The sequence below is a fragment of the Sus scrofa genome, chromosome 2 (genome assembly GCF_054392235.1).
Source record: "Sus scrofa isolate SSC_HxYL_T2T_F1_AM1 chromosome 2, Sscrofa_HxYL_maternal_Yorkshire_Landrace_v2.0, whole genome shotgun sequence".
Classification (NCBI taxonomy): Eukaryota; Metazoa; Chordata; class Mammalia; order Artiodactyla; family Suidae; genus Sus; species Sus scrofa.
In genome coordinates this window covers 29,324,932-29,352,003 of record NC_139384.1, presented here as the reverse complement: position 1 = coordinate 29,352,003, position 27,072 = coordinate 29,324,932, and positions in this window count along the sequence as shown.

Here is a 27,072-nt window from a genome sequence, read left to right as displayed (position 1 = left end):
TGAAATCTCAGTATCAGAACCAGCTCTGCAAAAATCTGTTCTGACTTCAGCTAAAATACAACTCGTTTCTGCTTTCTTTGTTCTTTATTCATTTGTAAATGAAAGATTTGGATAGTTTTTACATTTACTTTAAATATCTAAAGTAATAAGAACTACTTTAATTATAATCAGCACTTTTCTCAATGCGTTTTACTGTCAGTGACTGTCACTTAAGCTAATCCTGACCTTATCCCAGACATTGATTAAAATCCTTTTTTGCTAACACATCCTTTGGTATAGAACATCAATAGGATATAACTTTGGGATTTCAGACCAGCATAATATCAAAAGTCCTCCCCAGTGACACCCCCTCAAGATCTGACAGTTTCTAATGGCTTCTGGGTAGGGTACTTTTGTCTAAGCAGATCGCTGTATCTGTTCTTCTTGGGCTGTTACTGAAATATGTGCAGAGGACTTTTCTGGTCCTTCCAGGCTCCTCCCTATCCCCAAGTGCAATGGAAGGAGGAGGGGAGGAGATTGAGAGAACCATACACAGAGAGAAAAGAAGTAGACACATACAAGAGATTGTTCTGCACTGCAAAACTTCGTGACAACATTTTCCAATCAAAAGTGGTAACTTCCAGAGTTCCCTTTGTGGCACAGAGAAAACAAATCCGACTAATAACCATGAGGTTGCGGGTTCGATCCCTGGCCTCGTGGGCCGGGGTTCCAGCGTTGCCATGAGCTGTGGTGTAGATCACAGACATGGCTCAGATCCTGCATTGCTGTGGCTGTGGCATAGCCCAGTGGCTGTAGCTCCAATTTGACCCCTAACCTGGGGACCTCCATATGCTGCAGGCGCACCCCTAAAAAGCAAAAAAAAAAAAAAAAAAAAAAAAAAAGTGGTAACTTTCTACTCCTTTTTAGTAAATATTGTCAACTTTTCAATATTTGTCTTAAACTGGCAGCTGTTGGCCAGGTATTAAATGGAACAAATATATCGAGCATCTCTTGGAATATACTTTTAATCCACAAGTTTTATAAACCTTATGAATAAGAAAATATTTCTCAGGAGCTATTCTCATTGCCCTTTCTGTGGCAATACATTTAGATATAGTAAACACATTTTTTTCAAATGTTAAAAGCAATTCTTGCTCATTATAGAAAGTTTAAAAAATACAGAAAAGTGCAAAGAAGGAAAACTAAAATTACATGTACCCAGTATAGCATTAACATATATACACCACTGTATATAAAAGAGATAAACAACAGGAATTTACTGTATAGAACAGGGACCTATGTTCAATACTTTGTAATAACCTACAGTGGAAAAGATTCTGAAAAAGAACACATACACACACATGCACGTATATATATATATACACATATATATATATGTATAATTACACTGTGAAAACTGTTTTTTTCTTCATAATTTTGTGTGAATGCATGCAAATATGTGTATATGTTATGTATGTTATATATTTACCTGTATTTTCATAGTTGAGATCATGCTGCAACTATAGTTCTCAGTGATTCAGTGATGACACATCCATCCATCTTCTTCATAACATCACATAAAAGCAAGGCTTGCCTCTGACACATTAAGGCTGAGAGAGTGAGGAGCATTGTCCAATGTTAGCTGTCCTGGGGAATTTCCTTGTACCAGCGGCTTCAGTAATCTCACAGATTCCACTGCAGCAGGTAATGGGATTATACTTACCACACGTCCCAATTTTCCATGCTTCCAGGACAGGTATGATGTTACCTAGACCCCTTCAAAGAAATGTTCTTAAACAAAGACCACATTTATGTTTGCCAAATCCAATACTACTTTTGAAATTGCCTTCAAATCTTTTCTGAATTAGCTTCCTGACAACTTTGCAGGTACAGTAGTATTGGAAGATCTTGTGTTTAGCCAGTCAAAATGATCTTTTCAATTCTTCTACTCAATGTACATTCAAAATTATATAGGAATCCATATGTCATGAAAAGTGATTCATCCTAGCTTTGATGCAGCAAGTAGGGGAAGGTCTTTGTCTTTGCTGAATTGAATTCCATGGTTCCTTACAAATTGAGGGGGCCAAGCTCAGTGCATGTTTGGTGGTGATATTCTCCTAAGCACCCAGCATTTTACCTCAGGAAGGATGGTCGAATTGATTTTAATGTGTTCACCAAGGAAAGAACTGCTAAGTGCTATCACCAAATATCTTCCAGCCACTCTATGGTTCCATTTTGGGAAACAGCCTCAAGGCAGGCAGAAGGAAGAAGGTAACATGAAATAGGTGAAGAAAGCCTGGAGAAGAAAGGACTTGCCATGGGACCACAGCAGGAGGCTGGGGTTAGAATGCATAATTTGGGGTCAGTACTTTGTCTCACCTAATCACCATGTCCTTTGCTCCATTGAGTCCTTTGGAACCATCCCTAAAGAGTTCTGTTCCCTTTTCTCTTTTGTTTATAAAAGTTTTAAATTTGGATATTTCATTAATTTCAGAAACATTTATTGAGGACATAATATGTGCACGGTACATGAAAAGTGGTTCATAGTGTATAGTGTATATCTAGTGTCGGTGTATAGCTCTGACATATGTACAGTTTAAGTTAGGCAGAAATGAAATTTAACCTCAGCTCTACTTTTTACTAATTTATTACCTTAGGCAAGAGATTGACCACTCCATGCCTCAGTTTCCTCATATGTAAAATGAGAATAGTATCGGTATATCCCTCAGCATTGTTATGAGTAAATTATTGTTATTATCATTATTTTTATTATTGTAGCTTGTGCTAGACATCGTGAATGATACCAAAGAATTCAGCCACCAATCCCAGGAGAGTAGACACTTTATGAACTGAAAGTAATTAAAAACCAAATGAGATAGTATGTGCTATGTGACTTTGGAGAAGGGAGAGTAAGTAAGGGCTAGGGTAGTCCAAAAAAAGTTTCATGAAGAAGAAAAAAACTTCAGTTGTGCTATAGAAAAGAATGCATATTATTTGATTGAAAAAGTGAGCTTGGAGGATTTAAGTGTGGATATAGCAAGAAATAAGTTTGAAGCCAGGATGGGGAAAGACTGACGGTCCAACTAATGATTTTCGATTTCCATTCCCTCATTCACTTATTCATCAAGTATTCACTGAGCAGCAGCTATGGCTGTAGACATTGTTGCCTTGGTAAGCATGGCATGGTCCATTTCCTTTTATAGTCTTGTGGAAATAAACGGATCAACCCAATGAAAAAAGCAAAGGCTATTTATTCTAAGCTTGCTATAGCAAGGGAGTCAGCCGCATTTTGGCAGAAACTCAAAGGCTGGCAAGGGAGTGGGAAAGCTTTATAGTTGCAAGAAAGGAAGACTTTAGGTATGCCCTGATTGGAGGCTGTTGGCATGGGTAATATGTAGGCAACAAACTAGAAGGAGGGCATCCTATGTAACTAGTTGGGGTGTGTGTTTGGCTTCCTTTGATTAGTTCTAAGTTGGAAGTAGGGACAAAAATTAGAGAAGCTGTCAGTTATTAATCAAGTCTTGGCATTTGAGGCCAGTTGTTACAGAAGTGTTGTTTAACTCTCTATATTGTCTTTGGAGATAGTAATCCGGCTTCCTGCAAGTCTGACTTTTCGTAGACTGGCTTTCTGCATTGTTTATTGTAGATAAGAAGTTTGTTTGGTTTCCTGGACTGGTTGCTGCAGGTTGTGAGTCAAAATTCTGTTTTTATGTATAGTGTGGCTAGTGTCCATTTGTATATTCAGTCAAGTGAGAAATAAACTTAAAAAATTATAGAAACAGGGCAAAACAAAAGAGACTAGACTGCTATAAAGACAATGACAATTGAGTTGGAAAAACCCACTTTAAATAAAGTAGTCAGGGAAGGCATTTCTGAGGAGGTAACAACTATGCCGAGATCTGGTTTTTTTTTTGTCTTTTGTCTTTTTAGGGCCATACCTGCGGCATATGGAGGTTCCCAGGCTAGGGGTCTAATTGGAGCTGTAGCCACCAGCCTATGCCACAGCCACAGCAACATAAGATCCCAGCCATGTCTGCGACCTACACCACAGCTCACGGCAATGCCAGATTCTTAACCCACTGAGCGGGACCAGGAATCGAACCTGCAAACTCCTGGCTCCTAGTCAGATTTATTTCCACTGCGCCATGATGGAAACTCCATATGCCGAGATCTTAAAAGAAAGAACCAGCCATTTGAGAAGCAGATGGAGGAGCATTCCAGGTAAATGAGCAGAGAAAATACTGAGCCAGAAAGAATGTGTGATGTTCAAAGAAATGAAAAGAGACCAGTGTATCTAGACAGGAGTTAGCAAGGGGAGAGGGCATGAGTTAAGGTTTGAGAAATAGGCAAGATTCAGGTCAGATAGGATTTTGTATGCCATGATGTATGGATTCCATGGGTGCAGGGAGCTTAAGCAGAGAGAAAATTAAGGAAGCCATGCTAGTAATCCAAGTAAAATTTAGTGGTCATGGTCTAGATTAAGGTAATGGGAAAATAGAGATGAAGAGAAACAGTCAGTTCCTTGAGATGTTCTGAAGAAAGGACATAGAGGACTTGCTGATAGCTTGAATATGGAAGCAACAGAGGATGGTGATAAAGGCAGGAAACAAAGAGAATTCCAATGATTTTGGCACTTACTGAAGTAGGGAGACTAGATAAAGAGGAAAATAGTATTTAGAGGAGAGGGAAATCAAGTTGAATTTAGATGTTGATATACTGATAAAGGCATAATAAATGCCATCTAGAGAGACAGGAGGCAGGATGGGTTCAAAACCTAGAGACTTCTGGCCTGAGCGTATGTTAACAGTCCATACCTCATTTAGTTGAACAAATAGATATCCAAACAGGGAAAAATGACAAGAGCTACAGAAAGGAACCAGGAGATAAACTCCAGCTTGGAATATCTGACTCCAAAGTTTTTGGTCAGTTCAGTTAAAGAACAAATCAACAGCAAAACAATGCTTGACGTTGTGTGGTCAGTTACTTTGGTCTGTGGCTGAACTTGATGTATCACTTGGTGATAGAATGTCATGCCAGGCATGGTTCATTCCTGCTTGTAGTCTAATGAGGATGAGGCGAAGTAACCAGGTTCTGGTGAGCTAGTAGTCATTAAGAGTGAAAATTCTCTCAGCTCTTGACCTTGCTTTCTACTTCATGAAAAGAACACAAATAATCAGATGAAAACATCCAGATGCCCAACCCAACTTCTACCGACTGCTGGCATCTAGACCTATATGTTATGCTCCCCTCCTGTTACAGAGAGTACTGTCCATGCTCCATTCTGAAGCCAGTATCTTCACCCGTGCTCACCAATTCAGGGACACTTCTCTCATCATTGCACCATTTTCATCAACAAACAAATTCACTGCTCTCACTTCCATCATCAACAAATAGTTGCAAAATAAATTTTAAAATCTTCCCTTCACCATTCCTCCCCTGCCAGCAAATGTCCCATTTCATGGCTTTCACTTTCAGCAAAACTCATTGAGAGGTTTGTCTCTTTTTTTGATGTCTACAATACCTCTCTTAACCATTCTTTTTATTTTTCCTTTGCTCACTTACAGTGAAATATAGTTTATACACTGTGAACTTTACCCTTTTTAACTATATGTTTCCACGAGTTTTGACAAATGTAAATAGTCATGTAGTCACCACCACAATCACAATACATAACATATTCATTACTTAAAAAGTTCCTTTGTGCCCTTTTGCAGTCAACCCCTTCTTCGCATCCCCACCCCTAGTGACCACTGATCTGGTATTTGTCCCTGTATTTTTGCCTTTCCCAGAATGTTACATAAATGAATTCCTTTAGTCCTACAATCCTGTACACATGGTGCGTTTCTCTTAGCACAAAGCTCTTGAGACTTATCCATGTTGCTGCATAAATCATTTTTCTACATCTATTGGGATGATCACATGGTTTTTCATTTTCACCTTGTTAACTGATTGGTTCATTGATTTTTTTTTTCTCTAAATGTTAAGCATACCTGGGATTTAATCCAATTTGGTCATAATGTGTTATCTTTTTATATATTCTGTATATAATTTGCTAAAATTTTGTTGAGGGTTTCTGTGTTCCTTTGGTCTGTAATTTTCTTTTCTTATAATTTTTTCTAGTTTTGGTTATCAGGATAATTCTCTCTTAATAAGTGACTTCAGATATGGTCATTTTTCTTCTATTTTTTTGAAAATGTTTGTGACTAATTGGTTCTATTTCTTCCTTAAGTGGCTAGGAGATTTTGCCAATAAAACCATCTTATTACAGTCTCTTTTTTTTTTTTTTTTTGTCTTTTTGTCTTTTTTTTTGTTGTTGTTGTTGTTATTGTTGCTATTTCTTGGGCCGCTCCCGCGGCATATGGAGGTTCCCAGGCTAGGGGTCTAATCGGAGCTGTAGCCACCGGCCTACGCCAGAGCCACAGCAACGCGGGATCCGAGCCGCGTCTGCAACCTACACCACAGCTCACGGCAACGCCGGATCATTAACCCACTGAGCAAGGGCAGGGATCGAACCCGCAACCTCATGGTTCCTAGTCGGATTCGTTAACCACTGCGCCACGACGGGAACTCCTAGAGTCTCTTTAGGAAAGGTTTTTAACAATGAATTCAAATTCTTTAACATAAACATCTCTATACAGATGTATATTTCTTCTTAAGTAAGAAACTCAAGTAATCTATGGCAGTTTCTATCTTTTGAGTAAGTTATCCATTTTACCTAACTATCAAGTGTCTTGACCTCAAGGTCATAATATTATTATCCTTTTAATGTTTATAGGATATGTTGTGATATCTTCTCTTTGATTCCTGATTTGTTCTTTCCACCATCCCCCTCACTCTTGCTCTTGCTTTTGCTCTCTCCTTCTTTCAGACTAGAGGTTTATTTATTTTATTGGTCTTGTAAAATAACCAGCTTTTGGCTTCACTGATCTTCTCTATTGTTTTTCTGTTTTCTGTTTCATTGATTTTTTAATTTTATCTTTATTCTTTCTTTTCTTCTACATGTTTTGGGTTTGATTTGCTCTTTTTCTAGTTATTTATATAGTCATGAATATTGATTTGAGATCTTTTTCCCCCTACTATAAACATTTTATGCTATAAATTTCCCACTGAGTACTGCTTTAGTGGTATATCATAGATTTTGATACATTATTGTAAATTTTCATTTCATTTAGAATATATTTGAATGTCTCTTGTGATTATTTTCATATAACCCATGAAGGTTTTTTCCAGAAGTGTATTTTTAATTCCCAAATATCAGGATATTTTCCAGATTTCATTCTATTATTTATTTCTAATATAATTCTTCTGTGGCCAGAGAACATATTTTGTGTAATTTCAATCTCTTTTCATTTGCTGAAACTTGTTTTATAGTATAGAATATGGTCTGTTTTAACATCCTAGGAATACTTGAAAAATATACATATTCTGCTACTCTTTGGAGGACTGTTCCAGAAATCTTCATTATGTCATTATCTTCAAACGCTTCAATGTCTTTGCTGATTTTTTGATTATGTGTTCAATCAATTTCTGTGAAGCCCTCAAATATAATTGCATATTTGTCTATTTCTCCTTTTAGTTCTGTCATTTTCATCATTCTCTATTTTGAAGCTTTACTACTGAACTAGATTAAAATGCTGATTTTAATTCCCAAGACAGCCATTAACAAAATAACTGCAAAAAAAAAAATCTCTCTCTATATATAGTAAAGAAACAATGAGGGAATTAAGATAATACACTAGTAAACATTTATTTAGCACAAAGGAAGTATCAATTAAGAAAAGAAACCGGAGTTCCCGTCATGGCGCAGTGGTTAACGAATCCGACTAGGAACCATGAGGTCGCGGGTTCGGTCCCTGCCCTTGCTCAGTGGGTTAACGATCCGGCGTTGCCGTGAGCTGTGGTGTAGGTCGCAGACGCGGCTCGGATCCCGCGTTGCTGTGGCTCTGGCGTAGGCCGGTGGCTACAGCTCCGATTCAACCCCTAGCCTGGGAACCTCCATATGCCGCGGGAGCTGCCCAAGAAATAGCAACAACAACAACAACAGACAAAAAGACAAAAAGACAAAAAAAAAAAAAAAAAAAGAAAAGAAACCAAAAAGACACATAAGATGTAAAAAACAAGTAGTAAAATGACACAAAATAACTCCTCCCTTATCAGTAATTACATTTGATGTAAGTGGATTAAATGTCCCAATCAATAGTCAGATACTGCAGAATATATTTTAAATGACATAATTATATACTGTTTTTAAAAGGTCCACTTTAGATTCAGAGACACAAATAGAATAAAAGTAAAAAGATTTAAAAAGATACACCATGCAGTGCTGGAGTGGCTATACTAATATCGGGCAAAATAGACATTAAGACAAAAATTTTTACTGGATACTAAAAAAAGTTTATAATAAAATTGCCAATCTATCAAGAAGGTATAACAATTATAAATATGCAGGCACCTAACAACAGTGTCCCAAAATGCATGAAGCAAAACCAGACAGAATTGAAGGAAGAAATAGTTTAACAATCAGAGTTGAAAGATCTAATACCCCACTTCAGTAGCAGTTAGTACAGCTAGGCAGAAGATCAACAAAGAAATGGACAAAAAAGAAAAACAAAAGCACTAAAACCAACTAGTTCTAACAGACATCTATAGGATGTTTTACTCAGTGACAGCAGAAAACACATTCTCCACAAGTGTCTTTGAAACCTCCAGGATAGACCATGTATGAGGTTGTAAAACAAGTCTCAATAAATGTAAAAGAATAAAATCATGAAATATATGTTCTCTATCTGCATTGTTTAAATTAGAAATAAACAACCAGAGGAAATTTGGAAAATTCACAAGTGTGTGACAAGCAACATTCTTTTAAATAACCAATAGATCAAAGAAAAAAAGTGACAAGTACTTTGAGATGAATGGAAATGAAACATAACATGACAAAATTATGGGATATAACTAAGGAAATGCTCAGAGGAAAATTTATGCCTGCAAATGTAGTATTAAAAAAGAAGAAAAATTCAAACCGATAAACAAACTCTTAACTAGGAAAAGAAGAGAAAACTAAATTTAAATGAGCAGAATAAAAGAAATAAAGATTAAAGCATAAATAAACAGAAGGGAATATAGAAAAGCAAAGGAGAAAATCAACAAAATAAAAAATTGTTCCTTTGAAAAGATCAACAAAATTGAAAAACCTCTAACTTCACTGACCAAGAAAAAGTGAGAAAAGACTCAAATTACTAAAATTAGGAATGAAACAGAAGACACTACTACTGACTTTATGGATCAGGGGAGAGAAATTATGCATAGTCGTATGTTAACAAATTAAATCAATAAAGTAAAACGGAAAGATTCCTAGACAGACACAAACTAATAAAACAGAGTCTAGAAGAAATAGATAATTTGAATAAGCCTATTCACCTGGCTTTGTAGGTGAATTCTACCAAACATTTAAATTCTTCGAAAAATAGAAGAGGAGGGAACACTTCTCATTCCATGAGGACAATACTACCCTGATTTTTTAAAAAAGAAAAAAACCTCAAAGGAAAAAAAAAATCGTGGCACAGAAATCTCCACCTTACTACTAGCAAACGGGATCCAGCAATATGTAAAAACATGCTCAAATGATATTGATCCCAGGACCACAGGTTAGTTTAACATCTAAATGTCAGTCAATGTACTAATAGAATAAAGGACAAAAACCTACTACCATCTCAATAAATGCAGAAAAAGCATTTGACAAGATCCAACACCTCTTCATGATAAATACACTCAAAAATTTAAAATTTCCTCAAGTAGATAAAGAATACCCTTGAAAAATCCACAACTAATATCATACTTAATGAAGAATGACTGATGTTATCATCCCTAAGATCAAGAACAAGACAAGAATGTTGTGACTTCTCTTCAACATTGTACTGGAAGTTCTACCCAGGGTGATTAGTCAAGAAAAAGAAACAAAAGGTACTGATATTGGGAAGAAAAAAGCAAAAATATTTCTATTTGGAGATGCATGATCCAATGCATAGAAAATCCTAATGCACTAAGAACTATTAGAATTAATAAATAGGTTCAGCAGTGTGGCAGTGTATACAACATCAATATACAAAATCAGTTGTATATTTGTACACTAGCAATAAACAATCCAAAAATGAAATTAATAAAATAATTCCAGGGAGTTCCAGGGAGTGGTATAGGTCACAGCTGGGCTCAGATTCAGTCCCTGGCCCAGGAACTTCCATATTCCATGGGTGTGGCCATTAAAAAGAAGAAGAAAGAAAAGAAAATAATTCCATTTACACTTGCAACCCTGAATCATCAGGCCTTGGACAGTCTATGAACATTTATTTCATTAAAAAAATAAAAATAGATTCCATTTATAATAACATCAAAAAGAAGAAAATACCTAGAAATAAATTTAATACAAGTGCAAGACTTGTATTCTGAAAACCACAAAACATTGTGGAAAGAAATTTTTTTAAATGAAAAGACATTCTGTGTTGTTGAACTTTAAAACTTGAAATTGCTAAGATGGCAATACTACTCAAATTGGTCTACAGAATCAATGCAATCCCTGTCAAAAGTTCAGCTGTCTTCTTTGCAGAAATAGACAAGCTGATCTTAAAATTTATATGGAAGCACAAGAGATCCAGAATAGCCAGGACAATCTCAGGAAAAAAAAAAAAAAAAAAGAGCAAAGAACTCATACTACCTAATTCTCAAACTTACTACAAATCTACAGTATTCAAGATAGTATAGTACTGGCATTAGGATAGAACTGCAAATTAATGGACTATAATTGAGATTCCAGAAATAGAAGCTCTTATTTATAGTCAATTGATTTTCAACAAGTTTGACAAAATAAATGAGGAATGAATAGTCTTTCCAACAGAGTCCTAGAACAATTGGATATCTACTTGCAAAAGATTGAAAATTGAATTGTCCAAATGGATTCCTACCTCCTACCATCAGAAAAATCGACTCACAGTGGATATAGATGTAAATATAAGAGATCTGAACTATAACATTCAAAACTAGATAAAGTATAGGAGTAAATTTTCATGACCTTGGGTTAGATGATAGTTCTTTTAGAAAAACTTTTGATGTTATTTCTAAAAAATAGATAGATGGACTTCATCAAAATAAAAACTTTTATGCTTCAAAGGACACTGCCAAGAAAGTTAAAAGACAACTTATAGAAGGAGAGAAAATATTTACAAAACATGTAGCTGCCAAGGGACATGTATCTGAATATATAAAGAACTCTAACAACCCAACAATAAAAAGATAACCCAATTAGGATATGAACAAAGTTTGAGAAGACATTTCTCCCAAGAAGATACACAAATAGCCAATAAGCACATAAACATGTTCAACATCATTAGTCATTATGGAAATTCAAATAAAAACTGCAGTGGGATACAGCTTACATTGACTAGGATAGCCATAATTGCAACGAGTATTGGTGAGGATATAGAGAAATCCTCTTATATTGCTGGCGGGAATATAAAACGATGCAGCCATTTTGGAGAACAGCTTAGCCCTTTCTTAATAGGTTGTACATGGAGTTACCATGTGACTCTACCATATGAAACATCTAGATACATACCCCAAAGAATCAAAATATATGTTCATACAAAAACTTGTACACAAATGCCCATATCAGTATTTTTCATAACCCAAAGTGGAAACAACATGAATGTCCATCAGCTGATGAATGGATGAGCAAAATATGGTATATCCATACAGTAAAATATGGTTCGACAATAAAAAGGAGTGAAGTATTGATTCATACAACAACTTGCACAAAACTCGAGCACGTTATACTAAGTGAAAGAAGCCAATCACAAAAGACCACATTTTGTATGATTCTATTTATATGAAATATCCAGAGTAGATAAACAATAGTGGCTTAAAAAAATATTGATTGCCAGGTTCTGGAAAAAGGGTTGGGCAGGAACAGGGAATGATACTAATGGGTACAGTGTTCTTTTTGATGGAAATTAAAATTAGATTGTAGTGATGGTTGCACAGTTCTTGGAATATACTAATATGCACTGAACTTTGCACTATAGATGGATAAATTATATAACATAGTATGTGAGTTATATCTCAAAGCAGTTATTTGAATCTTTGGATTCATTCTTGATTCCTCTGTTTCTTTCACAGTTCATGTCAAATGCATAAGGAAATCCTGTTGGCTAAAGTACCTTCCAAATATAACCTGAATCCAACTACCTCTAGACTCTTTCACCTCCCCCATGTTGGTCTAAACCACATCATCTCTCATGAACTTCTGCAGTAGCCCCAGGAGATCTCTGCTTGTATTCTTCTCCTCCCCCAGTCTCAAAACATTAGGCCGTGGGAGTTCCCGTTGTTGCTCAGTGGTTAGCGAATCCGACTAGGAACCATGAGGTTGTGGGTTCGATCCCTGGCCTTGCTCAGTGGATTAAGGATCTGGCGTTGCCGTGAGCTGTGGTGTAGGTTTTAGATGAGGCTCGGATCCCGCATTGCTATGGCTGTGCTGTAGGCCGGCGGCTACAGCTCCGATTAGACCCCTAGTCTGGGAACCTCCATATGCCACAGGAGCGGCCCAAGAAATGGCAAAAAGACAAAAAAAAAACAAAAAAACAAAAGAAACAAAAAAAACACTAGGCCTTGTGATCCTTATGAAATTTAAGTCAGATCATGTCACTCCTCTGCTCAAAGCCATGCAATGATTAACAAAGTCCAGCACAAGAAAATCTGAAGGTCAGACTAACAAAGGACTTCGACAAACTATAAGGGAAAGAAAGGGATGGGGGAGACGTGTGGGAAAACAGAGACTTAAAGGACATATTAAGATGAAGCTACAGTGACTGGAGATGAGATACAGACTTGGATGATGAAACACAAAGAAACCAAATGAGCCATTAATGGAAAAGTCAGGATAGTGATTACATTTGGACAGAGACAGGGGACTCTGATTGGGATAGCACCCATGGAAAGGCTTCTGAGGAGACTGACAAATTTACTTCTTGACTCAGAAGGTGGTTAAAAGACTTACAGGCCTCGTAGGGATGCACTAAGCTATACATTTGTTTTGTGTGGTTTTCTATATCTTTTATTTTACAACAAATAGGTCAAAGACACAAACTCTGCAATGGTTCCCCGTATCCTTTGATGAAAAGCAATGTCTGAAAACGGTTGACAGGCCATTATGGATCTGACCACTGTTACCTCTTTAATGCATTCTTCTCCCACTCACTTTGCTCCTCCATGCCTGCCTTTCCTCTCTCTGTTCCAGCCAGTGTTTCCCTGCTTTGTCTTGAGTGGTCCAGGCATGTCACTCTAGTTTTTCCCTCTTCTTCTCAAAATATCCTTTTCCTTAACCCCCTTACCTTTCCAAGTCTTTGCTCCCATCTCATGTTCTCACTGAGGGTACATTGTTGGCTATTTAATATGGCCATCCCCTTCCCTACCTTAGAATGCTGATTCCTTTAACCTTTTCCTTTTTCTGTTTTCCATAATCTGTATTATCTTCTGTTGTAATACAGAGTTCGCTTAATTATTATGCCCATCTTTGTGGTCTGTAGCCCCAGTAGGATGTAAACTCCGTGAGAGTGGGAACTTTATCTGTTATTCGTAAATGGATCTGAGAAGATAAGGCAAGGCTAAGCCCAAAATCTGAGTGACTTGACTAGTAAAGCAACAGCGAGCCACTTTTAGATTTAGCCAGTGAATACACATGCAGCCAAAAAGAATAAGCCAAGGTGCCAGCTCCATGATCCTTGTCCCATACACCAGAAGGGACAACCCTGAAACTACAGGGGCTCAGTGGATACAATGTGAAGCTGGTTCTAGACTGCAGCCAAGCAGTTTTACATTCTGTGGTTCTAGTCTGAGGAGGGCCTGGCAGAAAGCCCTGTACCTCATCAGAACCTGGGAGGCGATGAAAAATGGTCACATGATAACTTCCCATGGGACATAAAAGGTGAAGGGAGATGGCCTGGAAGCAGCTATTTCCAAGCTTCATATGCTCTTGTGTTCCAGGAGGAATACAAGGCCTTCTGCCAAGACTCAGAAAAGCTTCAGTTAGTACCTCTGTCTGTGTCGCCTGTGTGGATGCATTTAAAGCTGCCAGGGCACCAGGGTGGAGCTGTTCTCCTGCAAGTAGGCCTTCAGTAAGTGTTGATGTAATGAATACATAGAAAGCTGAGACCCGCCCAACTGGAGTGACCTATGAGGAGATGTAAATATATATTTTGGAGAAACACTGTGGTTCAGAGTGAGGACTGAACCACAGTGAGAGGTGAGACGGTTGAAGGTTCTAAATCAGCTTGGCCATGAAGCAGCTGGCAGGCTTGGGCAAATAGACATCATGTAAGTGAATGTTGTACTCTTTATTCACTTCATATTTGATATTTGAATATAAGATTTTACACTTGGAAAGATTCCTTGGTGCACTCACCTTCTTTCCATCTCCTTACCCCAGTGCTTGCAATAGTTCCCCATATCCCTCAAAGAAAATGCTTGGTGTTACACCGCACTGGAGATTGGACTGTAATTATGCTATGGAAGTAATAGAATCACCTCATGGAGAATGGAGAAAAGAAAAACCACTCATGTATAACAAGTTTATTTAGCATAGTTGCTGTGAGCATTTTCATATGGTTCCTTCCAATCCTCCCTCTGTCTCTATATGTGAAATGTAAATATTGTACACATATAATATTTCTTAATGACCTAGAACATGGCCTATATTAACTCATTAATCCTCACAATAATCCTTTCAGCTAGGTGCTGTTATGATTTCCATTTTAAAGATGATGAAACAGAAGCATAGAGAGGTTTAGTAGCTTGACTAAGATCACATACCTAATCAGAGCTGAAATTCAAACCTATATAGTCAGCTCCCAGTTATGTGTTGTGCATTTAACCACTATTCTACCAAATAAACAATTTTGTATCCTAGCATCAAGGCTGTCTTAGATCAGGCTACTCTAACAAAATGCCACAGACCGGATGGCTTATAAACAGTAGAAATCTATTGCTCACAGTCCTGGTGGCTGGAAGTCCAAATCAGGGCGCCAGCATGGTTGGGTTCTGATAAGAACCCTCTTCCGGTTGGAGACGGGTGACTTCTCACTGTATCCTCATGTGGCAGAAGAAGACAAGCTAGGTCTCTGGAATCTTTTTTATAAGGGCAGTAATCCCATTCCTGAAGGTTCCACCTCACAGATCTAAGCACCTCCCCAAATCCCTACCTCCTGATACCAACACCAAATTTGGGGGGGGTTACCTACAAGTTTGGAGAGGAGATACTCTTGAAGGACTTTATCAAGAGGATGTGACTGCTGGCTGACCTAGGTATTTGGAAGCTCCTTACCTCCTCCCCTGTCCTTGATAGGTACCTTTTTACCCACTGTTCCTACACTAAGAGCTGTTTTCAAGAACACATCCTTGAGAGAGCAATGTGCTGTTGAGACCATCTGGACTCTGTAGTGACTGAACCCCATTAAGGCCTCCACATAAAGCTAAGATTCTGGCTGATGGCTATGAAGTTCTACTTGCCTTGCAGCCTCTGAAGACAACCCTTGTATGTAGTCCCCTTGCCTGTTATACCTGCCACCTGCCAATCTGAAGCGGTCTGCCTCTTTCTTCCATCTCTCCTCGCCCTTCTTACATTGGGGCCTGTTTCAGATTTCACTCAGGAAACTCCTGAGGTTGTGAACCAACAGTCACAAACACTCAGACTACAGCAAAGTCAAAATACTTTTTGTGTAGAAACATATTCTTAAGGATTAATTTTAATGTGCCTCAAGTGACCATATCATAGTTTCCTTAATCACTTTTCCTACTTTGGGACATTTTATGTTGTTGTAAAATTTGGATTTTTTATAAACAAGGTGAGATAAAAATCATTGTACACAAAGACTTCCTGTGGTTAGAATTATTTCCCAGAAGTGAAGATACAAAGTCAAAGGTAAGCACTTGTACTTGGCTCTGCATCCTACTACCCAGTGGCTTGTCAGAAGGTGGCCCACTTTCTATCAGTAGCCAGCAACTTCCTGACTCAGCCTTGGATGTTCTGATCTACTGGTGCAGGATGGTCCCCAGGAAGCCCTATTTTTACCACCCCCACCCCCCGGTGATTCTGATGCCCAATTTGGGAAATGACACTGATCCAAGTGTCTTCTTTTTCCAAGCAAATATTCTAGGGTTTTGTATGAGTTAACTCTTTGCCACCACCTTCAGAACAAATCCATGATAGTACCTCCAATGAAATAGAAATGGTTGCAAACACTAATTCATTCAGCAAATTCACTGCAGCTCCGATTAGACCCCTAGTCTGGGAACCTCCATATGCCGTGGGAGTGGCCCTAGAAAAGGCAAAAAAAACACCAAAAAAAAAAAAAAATATATATATATATATATATATAAAATGGGACAAGGAATTATTTAAATAGCTATTGTGATAAGAGCTACTTGGGAGAATCACAGGAGGCATAGACTTGACTGGAAGTTATGGCAGATTTCTCTGAAGAAGGATCATTTAGGCCATGGTGTCTGGTGAGGGCACAGTCTGTACAAGACAAAACCCTTATAGGCAGGTTTTGTGACCTTTGACCCTTGCAAGCTCAGCCACCTTTAGAGTCAGCTGCTTATGAGTTTGAAGAGACTGCAGCCCAGGCTGCCACAGGGGCCACGTGGTCCTGGGGACATTCTCTCCTGAGGTCAGCCCGTTCTAGTTCGACAAAGCCAAACTGTTTTCCTAGAATTGGATGTGATCAGGAGGCATATTCTGCGACCTGATGTCATGATACCCCAGAGCAAAGGAGGCACTTGGCAACACATTGCGTACCTCAGTTTCTTTCTCTGCCTCCACCCAGGACTGAATGCCAGTTGCTGAGTCTCTTGGGGCCAGATTTGGCCTGTCCGTTTGGAAAACTCCGCATTTGGAGGACTATGTCAAGGAATGACTCCAGTACAAAAGAGAGAAAAGCATTTCCAGTTGCTGCAGTTGTTCTGAAAGTGACTGGTTACTCTAGTTGCTCCATCCACCCCACTCTCCCCCTCCAGCCTTCACACTGAAACAGGGCTTCACTGGACAAGAGTTTCTAGGCTTTGGGGACTGATGTATTGTCTGCCTGAGCCGTGGGAGCCAGAGACTGATCACACTGTCTTCTTTCTCTTTGGATCTCACTCTGTGTGAGATCACCCACTGGCCAGGCCCATGGGATTAGTATGCCTGGCAACACTGCAGATGGAGAAGAAGCCCTTTCTCAGGGGCTGGAGAGCCAAAGAGGACAACTGGAGCTCTTCTCCAGGGCCCTGTCCCAGTGTACCAAGGAAAGCCCACAGCCCATAAAGGGGGTGCTGCCTTCATCAACTCGTTTTCTAATCAGGAGTGCTGAGGGCATTTTTAAAAATCCATCTTAGGAGTTCCCGCTCTGGTGCAACAGGATCTGCATCATCTCTGCAGTGCTGGGACGTAGGTTGGATTCGCAGCCAGGCACAGTGGGTTAAGAATCTGGTGTTGCCCCAGCTGTGATGTAGGCCAGAACTGCAGCTTGGATCTGATCCCTGGCATTGGAACTCCATATGCTGCAGGGTGGCCAGAACAGGAAAAAAAAAATTTTAATCCATCTTTATGGAATATTTCCAGAACTCTAAATAAGAGCCCATGGCCTGGCATCCTCCCCCATAGCAAGGTGTGCAGCGCAATGATTAGATGAACAGATTCTGCAGCCAGACTGCTTGGGTTCAAATTTTAAATCTTGTGACTTCAGACAAGTCATCCTCTAAGCTTTACTTTCCGTATCTCTATGTGGAACTGATAAAAGGGGACCTATTATAGGTTGTTGATTTTTCAATTGAGATATAATTGACACATAACTGTTATATTAGTTTCAAGTACACCTATCAGGTTTTTAATTTAAAAATTGGAGTTCCCGTCATGGCTCAGTGGTTAACGAATCCAACTAGGAACCATGAGGTTGTGGGTTCAATCTCTGGCCTTGCTCAGTGGGTTAAAGATCCGGCGTTGCTGTGAGCTGTGGTGTAGGTTGAAGACGTGGCTCGGATCCCACGTTGCTGTGGCTCCAGCATAGGCCGGCAGCTACAGCTCCGATTGGACCCCTAGCCTGGGAACTTCCATATGCCACAGGAGCAGCACTAGAAAAGGCAAAAAGACAATCAATCAATCAATAATAGATGAACTGATTAGGCAGTGTTTGTAGCCCAGGGTCTGAGCTCCATCACTGATGTCATATTTCCTGCCATTGCCACCAGCCACTGAGGAATGGTCTCATCACTAGCTACTGAGAGCTAGTGGCCGCGTAGTCAGTGGAAAGGTTTACAGATGAAATGCAGATCTGTCGCCAATTCTCCCTGTGACCTTGACCAAGATACTACATCTGAAGAGGAAAAGAATTAAATAAAATGGACCTTAATATTCTAATTAAATAAAAGAATTAAATAAAATGAACCCGAATATTCTAATTAGCACTTCATCATTTTCTAAGAGAGTTTGAATTAGTCAATGGGAGGAAGGTAAAATCTCCAAATTAGTGGTGTCATTTTCAAGGCCTCTTTTTCCCTTTCAGCATCTTCATCCCACAGAACCGTTCTCACCACCCCATGCTTCCCCAGGTGCTCCTGGCAGGTGGAGCCCACCTGTCTGTGGCAGAGTGTTCTCTGCTGAACATCCACCCTCCGGTTGGTCTGGAGACCATCTGTCTTGGCTTTCTCTTTTGCAGGTGAGGAAACCGAGGTCCAAAGACATGAATGGCTCTACCAGTACCATGTAACTCTGAGGCCCAAAACCCAGATGGGAAGCTGCCTTCTCTTGCTCTAAGTTTGGTGCACTCCCTGCTTCTCCTCCTCCACCCAAGTAAGTCGTAGGAACATGGGAAAGAGTGAGGCCTGCCTCCTCATGTGAGGAGTCTTCCTGGGAGTGGAATGACCTCCAAGGAGGCCAGAACACAAGAATCAGGACTCCTGTCTTGCCTCCAGTTCCAGGCCACGCTGGCTGTATGTTTTGAGTCAACTACCTAATTCCTCTGCTTCTTTTTCCTCACCTCAACCCCAGCTGCTCTTCAAGCATGACTTTCCCCTACCTTACCAATCATTATACAGAAAGGCCCTCAGGACCTTGTGTTAGATTCAGAGCCACTCAAAGGGATTATTTATCCCTTGACTCCTGAGGGAGTCCTTTTGAAGTGTTAAGCCCAGTTCCCAGAGTATCATGCTCAGCTTTGGAGCTTTCTCTTCCAGTGAGTGAACAAAGCCCATTTAGAAACCAACGCTACCCACCAGCCCCTGGGGTCCAGCCCCAGCTCCTGGATTTGTGCAGCTCAGAGAGGAAAGCGCCTGCTGCTACCCTGAATGGGCCCATTATGCACGACTAATTCCACAGCAGAACATTGTGTCTCTGAGGGCCTGGCAGCAACTGGTCCTACCTGTTTAGAGTCAGTACATTCTGTTTGCTGGCGGGATGAAGGGAGCGCAGCACACACCACATCCCATCATCATAAATGCCATTTCGGGTTAATGATTATCGGGTACAGTAGTACTGTAGTCAGACTCTGCACACACCGAGTGCCCTTCCCATGGAGGCTGGCAGGCAGCGCATAAAAGGGGTCATTGTGTGCTCCAGGTGAGGGAGGGAGAGGCGCCTATGGGTGCCAAGTGTGGTCTCATAGCTCATTCACTTGGGAGGGGGGAGGAGGCTGGGACACTGGGCATGTATTTTCTCATTTTATATGACAATCTAATTACACCCGCTATTGACATTGGGGTACTGTTACTGAAGCTGGAATTTGTGTCATTCAATAAAGTACCCTATCAGACTAACCTGACATGACAGAACATCAACTAGATCCCACACCAAAAAAGTTCCCATACTGGGCCAGAACTGGTTCTTTTGTAGCCAGCGCCACCCGCTTCCTGCTGGGGAGCCGTGTGGACCTGCCTGCAGACTGACAGTTGGGGGGTGCGTCTCACCACCTGAGTGACTGAAGTTGATGGCTATTAGGCCCCAACTAGCCTCTTCTGTCTGCGAGAGAGAAGGGAAGAATGTTCCCCTTCTGAGGTCTCAACTTACAGGCTTTTCACATTGACAATTAGGCAAGGTTTGCCACCTGCACTCCTTAGAGGTTCCTCCCAAGAGAGTCCTGACATCACCTTGGATCAGCCCAGCTGTGACTCCACCTGTTTCTACTGCCACTTCCAGAAAGAGGGGATTGTTCTAGGGCTGGAAGGCTGTGACCTTGGCCAACTTTGCAGGGCAGCAAAACCTGCTGGATGATTTGGCGAGACCAAGGAGATCCTCCTCTCCTAGGAGGAAAAAAAAAATCCCCTCCACCAGTGCCTGAAATTCCATCTTTAAGTGCATAAATACTTTGTATCAAGCATTGCTGTGTAATTCTCACTTCAAGTCCAAGTAACTCTGCCAGAGTAAGAATATAAATGTCTAGCATTGAAATACATTTAACAGGCTGGTAAAGGTAGCATGAAAATCTTGGGTGCTGGAGATGGGGGGGGGGGCTGTACTGAAAATGAGGGAAGGGAATCCAAGGAGCTTTAAAACAGTGTGCAAGAGGAGTTGAGGCATTTAAGGCCCAATGAGAATGTTTCCTAAATGGCCAGAGTTACAGATTCTTGTTTCCTCTTCCTCCTTAAAAAGCAAGAAACAGAAACAGAAACATAGGCTTTCATGCATATGAATTTATAGTGACTGTAGTGGACACTGTTGTTTGCCCATTCAGCAAAAAAGCTTCCCCTTTCTTTTGCAGATCTTTCTTTCCAACCTTTAAGTTCATGTGGTTCCGGTGAAGCTGACTTCACCCCAGGCTATGAGCATCATCTAGGCCTGGTCCATCAGATCATCGCATTCCACAGGCCCACTGGCCACAGTTACTATAATATGAATAGGCAGGCATGTGGCCTGGGTTAAGCCAATGAATTTCAAATGTAGGGCTTTTGCTGAAGCTATTGGAAAAGGGGACCTGCCTTTCTGCTGGTGGTGTGAAGCTGATCAAATGTGGGCCTAGACAAGCTAGTGGCCTTTTATCATGGCATGTGAAGAGCCTACCTAGGCGTGAAACCAATTCAAAGGAGTACAGAACTAAAACTTTCAGAGTCATATCCCTTATCATAGCATGCAAACACCTAGATCCAGCTACACCTGCAGCCAGCGTAACCTCAGACTTTGTAGTTACATGAGCCAAAAAAAGGCCCCCTCTTCCTTAGGCCAGTTTCTGATGTACCAAAACAAGTTCTTGGTATTACACTGACTTTATCAAAAAGTTCGCAATGTATATATTCTCAGCTGCTGGCAGCACTCTTCTCTACCTGATTCTGCTACATTCTGGAGAAGTTGATTCAAACCAGGGCCTTGGTGTACCCATCAGCTGATGGGGGGTAATAATGGGGCAGATAGAAGGGAGGAAAAGAGAATTATTGATGTGGAAGAACTTTGCACTCCTTGGAAGAAATACACTGTATAAATCTAAAGTCTTATGTTGACAAAAGTAGACTTCATATTTGGGCCTTGAGAGAACTCTAAAGCTTTGCCATTCAAAATGAGGTCCCTGGACCAGCAGCATCACGGGAACTAGTTAGAAATGCAGAATCTCGTCTTTATTCCCCACCTACAAATCATCATCTGCATTTTCATAAGGGTGTCAAAGGATTTGTGTGCCCATGAAAAGTAGGGAAACTGCTCACAAGACCCCAGCAGGACAGGGCCCAAGAACACTTCATTTTTATATGCTGGGATACCATGCATGATCCCAGTCAAAAGTAGGTTCTCTTGCTGTCGAGTAGTTTGAAAAATACTTAGCCCTTCAGTCTCCACATTTCACAGAGGGGTAAACGAAGACTGAGAAAGGATGAATGGTCTGTCTGGGATGAGAATCAGCTGCTCAGTCAGGATGAAAAGCAGGTGTTCTGAAAATCTTTGTGACCCTGAGTAAAAAATTCTTAGATATGACACCAAAATCATGATCCATTAAATTCTTTTGATAAATAGGACCACATCCAAATTTAAAACTTCTGTTCTTCAAAAGATAGTTAAGAAAATAAAAAGACAAGCCATAGTATGGTAGAAAATATTTGCAAAACACATTTGTTGAAGGACTTTTATTTTCTCAAACTCAAAACTAAGAAAACAAACAACCTAATTAAAAATGGGGAAATATTTGGAGTTCCTGCTGTGGCACATCGGATTAAGGATCTGGCATTGCAGCAGCTGCTGCATAGGTCACAGCTGAGCCTTCAATTTGGTCCCTGGCCCAGGAGTGCCGCAAATGCAGGTGAAAAAGAAAAAAAAATGGGGGAAAATATTTGAATGGATACTTCGCAAAAGAAGCTATCTGGAAGGCAAATGACCACACAAAAAATATTCAACATCTTTAGTTATTAGATGCAAATGCAAATAAAACCACAATGAGATACCTGTATGTAGCTACTGTTGGCAAAAACAAAAAACAGACCAAGCACAGAGAGGAGGATGTGAAACACCTAAAATGTGCGAACACTGCTGGGAAGAACGCAAAAATGGTGCAGTCACTTTGGGAACAATTTGGGGGTTTCCTACAAATGTAAATATACACTTATCACATGACCCAGGAATCCCATCCCAAGGTATTTAGCCAAGAGCTACAATTTACACACACAAAAGTGTGTCTGTGAATATTTATGGAGGTTTTAGTCACAGTAGCCAAAACCTGGAAATAACCTAAATATCCTCAACTGGTGGGTGGATAAATAAAGTTGTGGTACATCCATAAAATAGAATCCTCCTCAGCAATAAAGATGAATAATAAAAAAAGGAAGGTGGATGAATCTCAAAAGCAGTGAATGAAGCTAGACTCAAAAGACTACACACTGTATGATCCCACTTATATGACATTCTGATAAAAGCAAAACTGTGGGCACAAAAGTCAGATCAGTGCCTGCCAGGGGCCAACGCAGGGTAAGGTATTTAGCTGTAAAGGGCTGTATTAGTTTGCAAGGACTGCCGTAACTGTTTGCAAGTGCCACAGACTCGGGGGGGTTGGGGGGCTTAAACAACAGAAATTTATAGTCTCCGGGTCTCAAGGCCTAAAGTCTGAAATCAAAGTGTTGGCATCCTGCTTCCTTCTGAGGCCTGGGAGGGAAGGTCTGTTCCAGCCTGTCTCCTTGGCTTGCAGGTGGCCATCTTTGTGTTCATATGCTATCATGTGTGTGTCTGTGTGTCTGTGTCTAAATTTCCCCTTTTTACAGGGATACCAGACATAGTGGCTAAGTGCCTCCTCCAGTGGACCTCATGTTGACTGGATTACCTCTGTAAAGACCCTGTCTCCAAACAAAGCTTTATTCTGAGGTCCTGAGGGTTAGGAGTCTTGGTCTTACTTAGTGGGTTGGGGATCTGGTGTTGCCATGGGCTGTGGTGTAGGTCACAGATGCGGCTCATCATATGAATTTTGCAGGAACATAATTCAACCCAAAACAGGGACACAAGGAAACTTCTTGGGGTTACAGAACTATTCTATATCTTTTTTTTTTTTTTTTTTTTTTTTGTCTTTCTAGGGCCACACCCTCTGCATATGGAGGTTCCCAGGCTAGGGGTCTAATCGGGGCTGAAGCCGCCGTCCTATGCCACAGCCACAGCAATGCCAGATCTGAGCCGCATCTGTGACCTACACCACAGCTCATGGCAACACCAGATCCCCAACCCACTAAGTAAGGCCAAGGATCGAACCCACATCCTCATGGATGCCAGTCAGGTTCGCCAACTGCTGATACAATGGGAACTCTGGGAACTGTTCTATATCTTAACTGTGTTGGTGGGCCCACGTATGTATGTATTTGTCAGAATTCATAAAACGACAGTAAAAGGGGTGAATTTTACTGCATGAAACATAATTTTTAATTTTTTTTTTTTTTTTGCCTTTCTCTAAGGCTGCACCCGCGGCATGCGGAGGTTCCCAGGCTCGGGGTCTAATGGAGCTGTAGCCACCGGCCTATGCCAGGGCCCCAGCAATGCCAGATCTGAGCCCAGTCTGCGACCTACAACACAGCTCACGATAACGCCAGATCCTTAACCCTCTAAGGGAGGCAAAGGATCCAACCCGCAACCTCATGCTTCCTAGGCGGATTCCTTAACCATTGAGCCATGATGGGAACTCTCTGAAACATAACTTTTTAAACTAACTTTTAAAAAAATTTTAAATGAAGCAGGTCTTCTAAATTTTTCCTCAAAAGATTATTACTCTTTCAAATCTACTGTCAGTCTCTCCTGACTCTACCGTGCGTTCCAGCCATCTGTGAAGGTAAGAGATTGTTTTGTTTTTCCAGAACCCCAAGTAGCTCGCAGTTTCACAGAAAAAGCTCTTTTTTCTGCTGTGCGAATTTATCGAAAGCAACATTCCATCAAAGCATAAAGATTCCATCTCATCAAATGGCACGTTTAATGAACTGCCTTTCTTGAGCAGGATGAAGTAATACAAAGGAAGGGCCAGCTGGGCAGATCTGGTTTGGGACCTGCCACGGTTAGCTGGAGTTGGGCTCCACTCCCAACAGGTAGAAGATGCATATTTTGCCCACAGGCCTCTGGTGTCTCACCTGAGGCCACTCAGAGGACACCTGCAGGAGAGGGAGACAGGAGATCAAACAACTGCCAGCTCCACTCAGATACACAGGAAAGAACTCAGGAGGTGACCTCATCTTCATGCGAGGGGGTGGTTGGCGAACCCGCTCCACACACTTCATTTGAGCTGGCAGTGGGGGTGTGGGGGTTTGTAGGTTAGACACATACAGACGTTGCTTCATTACAGAGGAAAAATGTTCAAAGGGGCCAGAGATAACAATCCTTGGAGTCCTCCCCCGAGTCCCTGGCAACGTCTCCTGCCCCCTGCTTTCTTATCTGTCTTATTCTGCCACCATCTGACTTGTAGCCATTCTGCAGGTCACTAACTGTACATGCTCAGGCCAAATCAAATCGCTTGACCAGCAGTGGAAGCAGGAATCCTTTGTTCCTTCCTCTCTTTAGCTCTGTGTGTGTGTGTGTGTGTGTGTGTGTGTGTAACCTAAGTCAAGGTGTACAGGGATAACTGGAGAAAGGGAACCCTGTTTCTACAGCATATGCTGATTCCCCAGCCCCCAGCTTTCAGGAAAGGTGTTCTCTTTGTAGACAGTGTGTTTGGAGCACCCTGACTTTCTCCATCTGCACAGGGGTAGTGTGGCGGAGGCCAACTGCCACCAACAGGGAGCCAGCCAAGAAAAGAAGAGAACTCAGAGTGAATCTCCTGGAGGGGCTTGATGGGAAAATCCCAGATGGGGCTGGGTAGGGTAAGGCGCATGGAGCCACAGGCAGGCACTCGGGAGACTGCTGCTGGCACTTTGGCAGCTGCCTGGCCAGGCCCAAGGAGTGTGACAACACAGCTTGTTCTTTCCGGTTATCTGGCTGAAATGAGCTCATTGTTTTGTTAACCTTCTCAGCCTTCACGATTTTGTGGATGCTCTGTCTAGCTTCTCTTTAGTCTGGCCATGCTATTTTGTCTTTGTGTTTTTATTTCAGGCACTTTATTTTTACTCTCCTAATTTTATTTTTCTGAATTTTATCTCCTCATCTGAAACCAAAAACACCCTTCCATTTCTGTGGCCTTAATTTTCGTGTCCATAACTTGAGGATAGAAGAGGGGCACTTATTTCAGTCAGTTCTGTGTCCAAAGAGCAGGAGATTGGGACTCAGCAGGTCTGGATTTCCAAGGCTTTATCCATCACACATTTATAAAGGCTACTAGGGATGGTGCCCCTCCCCCGCTTGGCCTTCATTATAACATTATAAGGTACTAGGGTTGTCTTTACATAGGCAGTAACTGAGATGCACAATTTAGACTCTTCCCCCCAGCACACATCACATAGCTAGTCCAAGGTGGCAGGCAGGCAGGATCTGAACACCAGGATTCATACTCTTTTTTTTTTCCCCCCGCTTTATTGAGCGATAATTGACATTTAACATTGTATTAGTCTGAGGTATGCAATGTGATGGTTTGGTATATGTATGTATTATGAGATGATGAGCACAGTAAGGTTAGTTAAGGCATCTGTCATCTAACATTGTTACAATTTTGTGCATAATTAAAAGTTTAAAAGTCCAAATGTACAATACAGCATTGTGAGCTATATTCACCACGTTGTACATCTATATAGTCCTGTGATTATTGCAGCATTATTTACAAAAGCCAAGATATGGAGGCAACCTGCCTGCCCACCTGTCCTTTGATGAATGAATAGACAAGAAAATGAGGTGTGTATATACAGAAAATATTATTCAGCCATGAAAAAGAAGGAAAGGAGTTTCTCTAATGATGCAAGAGGTTAAATATCCCATTTTGTCACAGCAGCAGCTTGAGTCGATGCTGTGGCATAGGTTTGACCCCTGGCCCAGAAACTTCCATATGGCATGGGTGTGGCCAAAGGCGGGGGGGAGGAAATCTTGCAATTTGGGACAACATGGTTGATCTTTGAGGGCTTTATACCAAGTGAAATAAGTCAGGCAGAAAAAAGCACATACCGTATGAGCTCACTGATATGTGGAATCTAAAATAAGTGAACTCAAAGAAACAGAGAACAGGTTGGTTGTTGCCAGATGTGGGAGCTAGGATGGGAAGAAATGGATGAAAGTGGTCAAAATGTACAAATTTCCAAGGTTCATACCCTTAAACACGTCACTTCGCTATTTCAAGGCCAGTTTTTTTTTGGCTATGTCATTTTTTTCTGCTGTATCTTTTTTTGCTATGTCATAGCTGGTGCATCAGTTGGACTCTCTGAGCATAACTTTCCTCATGTGGCAAACTAAGACAATTATATGATTCTTATCAGAAATAACAAAGCACTATATATGAGAGCACGTCCGTCAGCCTTCTGTAAGAGCTGTCTTTTACGTCTTACCTCTTCTCTTCCCTTATTTCCATGTTGGTGGCCATTTGGGTGATGATTTTGGGGCTGTTCCCCAAGTGTTCTATGTAACAAGAGCAAAATATTTGGAGCACTTATTATATACCAGGCACTGCATGCTAAGCACTTTGCCTGCTTTTGAAGGAAAGTAGATTTTTGCCACCCCAA